At 55.3% G+C, this 5,328-nt stretch overlaps 1 protein-coding gene across 1 annotated transcript in view; it reads right to left on the bottom strand.

Moving 5' to 3' along the window:
• The window catches only part of LOC118453038 (caseinolytic peptidase B protein homolog), a gene marked incomplete at both ends in the record, with an annotated part of 75,170 nt that overhangs the window by 61,437 nt on the left and 8,405 nt on the right, over positions 1 to 5,328 (bottom strand). The gene's annotated exons all lie outside the window — the stretch shown is intronic.

The following is a 5,328-nucleotide window of genomic DNA, read 5'->3' as shown; positions in this document are numbered from 1 at the left end:
GGCATCAAACCACCCTCGGTGCTTTTTCTGCCACGTTTTCGCAGCCTTTGCACTGTTTCCCTAATCCCTCCCTGGCACCTTTTGGCAACTTTGCTTCTACCTGGCTTCTGCTGGCTTTTACTTTTATATTCTGCAGACTCCAAAGCACCAGAAGGCTTCTCTACCCATTCTCCATCCTCTGACCCTGCAGCACGAGTACTCTTAGCACCAGATCCCAAGCTGTGCCCTTAGAACAGTGATATTCCATGGGGACAGACAAACTTACCCAACCCTTCTCTCTTTCACGGCCAACTCGTGGGATCCAAACAACCTCCTCTAGGCAAACCCATGGGAGTGGCAGGAGTCCAGCCCCCCCAGCTGCTTATGCTCCCCCCCAACCCAACGGCAAGAGACAGGTCCTTGCAGAAGCCAATTCTGCTCATCCTAAAACAAGGGCCAAACCCAGAGGGTACGGAACGACAGCCTGGAAGCACCATTCCAGCGACAGGACAGGTGGCCATGGGCACAAACTGAAGCAGAAGAGGTTTCAGTTGAATATGAGGAAAAACTTCTTTACTCTGAGGGTGACTCAGCACTGTCCCAGGCTGCCCAGGGGGGCTGTGGAGTCTCCTTCTCTGGAGATATTCCAAGCCCGCCTGGAGGAAGTCCTGTGTAACATGCTCTAGGAGAGCCTGCTTGAGCAGGGGGGTTGGACTGGGGGATCTCCCAGGGTCCCTTCCAACCCTTGTGATCCTGTGATTCTCCCTGCGAGGCCATTACTGTGCAGCACCTCCTTCGTACAGGTGTAGCCGGGAAGAGCTGCCGTTAAAACGCCACGCTGCAAGAGGCACGAGCGGAAACACAAGCCACGTTTCACACACGCAAGCGCCGTGCTTTAAGTATTTAAAATCCTCCCCCCGCCCCCAATCCACAGATAAAGAAATGGATGGCGGCTGTGGCTGCTCCCATGCACTGAAAAAGTCAGACTGCTTCTTTAAGGACTTCAGAGAGGTACACGTCCGAACTTGGCCACCCTTTTCAAATTCATTGCCCTCAGCCCGCTGCGGTGGTAACTCCGTCAGATGGTTAATAGAGAGCGCTGGGATGGAATTAGTGAAAAGGAGCTGAAAACTCACCATATTCCTCGTCCTACGGTTGGGAAGAACATAAAGGGAAGCACGAATGCTTGCCGAGCAAAGAGCCACAGCTGTACACGAGGTTAAACCTTCCTCCACCTGGTCAAGAATCCTCACAGGGGTTTCACTAACAGCTTACCCCGAGGAACAAATACACTCATGTAATCCTAAAGTTAGGTCCAACCGGCGATACCGATGCCTAAGCTCTGGCTCACGTCTTGAACGCAGTTGAACGCAGTTCTCCCCACTGCCCTGAGAACCGAATTGGATGCCTAAAACGATCCGTACCCCCCGCCAGCTGCACTGTTTGCCCTCTTAGGCTCAGGCTGGGGGGGCTTGGGAGGCAGCAGCCACATGAGTTGGGCACCTCAGACACAGAAGCGTGTCGGATAACTCCTCCGACGCAAGGCGGGTACAATATACAGGTAACGGGTACGGGCAGGCAACCTGACCATCCTTTTTTGGGAGGAAAGGCAGCCGGCGCTGCTGTCCCGGCACTGGATGCTCTGAACTGCTCATGGGGCACTGGGACTGGGATCCAATAGCTATAAAAAAATAGAATAGCAACTGGGAGCCTTTATTCGTAGCTCCCAACCACGGTTCAGGAGGCCATGACCTCTGTAAATGAGCCACAGCACCCACAGATGATTTATACCAGGGCTACAATTAAAAGTTTAATGCTAATGAACTGTTTGGTTTGTAAACAATAGGTCCTTCCTCCAAAAAAGTTTGGTACTTGATGCTACAGGGTAGCAGGGGAACAAATTTTCAGGCAGAATTCTTACCAGATCCATGCTACACAGACACATCACTACCTGCGGGCGGGTTTGCAGCGCCTGTGTTGCCAAATGATCGCAGAATCGTTTGGCTTGGAAAAGACCTTTAAGATGATGCTGCAACCTGCGGTCTGAGGTGCTGCCCCCGGGACACGTCCTCATGCTCTCTCCTTCCAGCACCTAATCACCGAAAGCAAACGGTAAGAGCTGCCAGCTCTTATTATTATTTATTGCTTAAGTGAGAAATACCCCCGCGCAGCCACAAGGCTCTCCTGTCCCGCTCAGGTAGGACGCTGGCAGCCTGTTCTGGGGGCAGATCGCTATCTTCAGAGATCAGCTCCCGTTGCAGCTACGCATACGGCGGGTGTTTGCACTCACAACAGAGAGGCGAGCATGTCCGGCTCGGATCCGCAGCCAGCGCTGGTCACGGCAATCACCTGCCCTTGCTCGGAGGGACACTGCCCGCAGGAGAAATCCACACCGCCGCTCCATCTGTGCCACCACGTGCGCCGCGTCCGCCGCCCAGGCACGGAAAGCTGCTCCTTCAGATGCAAAACCGCTCGCTTGCTGCCGCCGCAGGGGCCAGCTTCAGCCCCAGCTCCCCCGGGCACCACGAGGGGCTGTACCCACCTGCACCAGTGTGGCCGGGAGGCCCAGCCCAGCAAGAGACAGGGCAAACCCACCCCGAGATCTCGCCGTCTCCCCTCCGACCCACCCCAGGGGGCTTTGAAAAATCCTTCACGATGCCCAGTCGCCTTCTGCTCTTCTCGTAGAGCGGCGTGGAGGGAGGCGTGCAAGTTCTTTCTGAATTTCATTTTAGTTGCTTGGCCATTCGAAGGTACTTTGAACGCAGGCGGTTCCACCCCAGCCCCTTCCCACAGCGGGTCTAACAGCCACATCAAAACTGGCAAATAAAAGAAAGGAAAAGGTACGAAGGCATCAGCTAAGCAGGGGCTAGGGCAGCCGTTCCCCTCCAGGCTGGGAACCATGGCCCGGCAGCTGAAACCTCACCGTCCGACAGCTACCAAGACCTGCAACGGGGGGGAACTGCTGTTGTTCCCAAAGAATCAGCCCCGGTTGCACTGGGCCACGGTATCGATACGACTGAACGTTAAAGGTGCAAACAGACCGTCTGCTGCAAAGGCCTGGTCTGACTTCCACACCTCGTGAGTTTTAACATCCCCTTGCTCAGGAATGGGCACCCCAGTTAAACACCTTAGCACCTCCTCCCGCGACGGAGGGCGGGACGGCAGCCCTCGCTTAAAGCACTTCAAAAACTACATTTTAGCTCACCGCAAGGCTTTTTCCCTCCATGGGCATACTGGAAGGGCCCACTGCACAGTGAATTACCTTCCTTCTTAGGAAAAAAAAAAAAAAAAAAAAATTAAGATCCTAGTCCAGCAGCCAAACCTGTGAAAGCAGAGCGCGTCCGACAGGAAGGACGCTGGAGTCTCTGCTGCGGGATTCAATTACAGGCTCGGAGCGGAGGTATTAGAATTAATCAAGTACTTTTCCATTCAGGAATCGAGGTAATCGTAAGCATCTGGAACGCCACATGAGCCAGCCTAGCCAGGGAACGACGAGGACCACATCGTCACGCGTCACATGCATTGCCATTTCCTTCAGAAGCCGGGGGTTTATTTATTTACTTATTTATTTGTTTATTTAAATCGTTCCAAGATGCTCAGCAACTTAACAGCTTTTCAGACAACTGAACTTTATGTTCAGGGTCTTCAAGCCTATCAATTCTTTCCCCGCCTGATTTAATGCTATGGCAATCGATAAAGCGACGACCACTGCTCAGATCCTAGACAGCCAAATGTATTTACCAGCAGGAGTATATTTTTTTTTTTGTTGTTTAATTAAATAAAATCCCCTGATCAATGTTTAGGCTGTTTATCCACAGCGTAACCCAGCAGCACCCAGGACACTCGCTCCCGCCTCCCGAGCAGTTTCTCACGCGCCTGCAGCTCTGTTTACACCTTCGCAGGGTTGCTCAAAAGACAACCCGGTCCTCGGCCCCAGCAGCGACCCGGGCACTTAGAAGAACCCTGAGAAAGAGCGCGTGCTGCTTCTGCTTGGTGGTGTGTTTGTTATTTTAAGGATTCAGAACCCTCATTTTGGTTTTTTAAGGGGTTGAGGGTAGAAAGCTCAGCTGCTTCGTCAGGCAGAGGGGGAATTCTGCGTGAGCGGATCCTCCTGGCAGGGTTCTCATGGTTAGCGGGGGCCGGGGGGCCAGCAGCGACGGCTCCCGGCCCCAGCCCTCGCCGGACGTCCCCTCTCCTGCGGAGCCTCACCTCCCAGGGCAGCCACGGGGGCATTTTGCAGAACTGCAGAACAAGCAGAGGCTCTGGAGGAGCCCAGGGCCCGGCCACCATCGGCTGCTCTGGAATTTGCCGGAGGAGCCTGGGCAGAGCGGCACCCACCGCTGTGTGCGTACGCCCTGGTTTACCTCGAGACAGCAGCTCCCGAAGCACTTTGATCCACCCGGAAGAGCAAAAGAGCCCGAGTCGGCCGCGGCGAGGAGCCTTCTCCCCCCGCTGCCCCCGGACAGATGTGCCTCCTATTCACCCCGCCGCCGGGGTTCTGGGTGACTAACTCGGTGACACCGCGCTCCCAGCCGAGCCCAGAGGGCATGTTTGAGTTTGTGCTCAGCGCCGGCAGCGTGCCCAGCGCTCCCTCCTGACAGGTGGAGGAAGAGGAAGCTGGAAACTTGAACTTTCCCAACAACAATAGCTTCTGTTTCTCTCGGCCACTTAAAGATTTCCCCCACCCCTTCCCCAATATGTCGCTGTTTGACTGCAGGGGTGGGGGACACCCTCAGACGTGCTCACCCGCTCCGGACTCGCACTCTGCTTTGCAGAAGAGGGAGGGAAGAAAAACATCCAAACCCAACAATATCCCCCGACATGAAAGCGCTATCCCCCTGTTGGAGGCCAGGGAAAGGATCTGCCCGGTCAGGAGAAGGCAGGCGAGCTGCTGAAAAGCCTTTTTGATCTTTTGAGATAGCTCACGTCTGCGGCTCGACCCCTCGTGATCATCTGGGGGCCAGTAACACCAAAAGCACATGAACCCACGCGGGTGTCGGGCAGGGTCGGTGCAGACCAGGCTCGGGAAGGGAAGGGATGAGGAGGGGAGCGGGATTTTCTCCGTGGGTCCCGAGGCAGCGAGGAGGCAGGCAGGCTGCTCCCAGGACATGGGGGTCCCAGAGGGGATGGTGCCCCGAACCCAGACAGCACAAACAGGACATGGAAATAAATTTCCCAAATCAGAGGGACGCTCTTATAAATCCGAGTTTCAGAAGGGAAACCGAGCTCCCAGATGAGAGCGGGGATGCCTGAGGGCCCAGAGGGTGGGCGAAAGCACCGCAGGCGAGAACACACGCGGTGGGGACTGCCACAGTGGCACAACGTGAACGCGGGGAGACCGGTGCGGGG

Source organism: Egretta garzetta, unplaced genomic scaffold (genome assembly GCF_000687185.1).
Source record: "Egretta garzetta isolate BGI_Z169 unplaced genomic scaffold, ASM68718v1 scaffold791, whole genome shotgun sequence".
Lineage (NCBI taxonomy): Eukaryota > Metazoa > Chordata > Aves > Pelecaniformes > Ardeidae > Egretta > Egretta garzetta.
The sequence above is the reverse complement of the archived record's forward strand: the minus strand, read 5'-3'. Positions and strand labels throughout refer to the sequence as shown.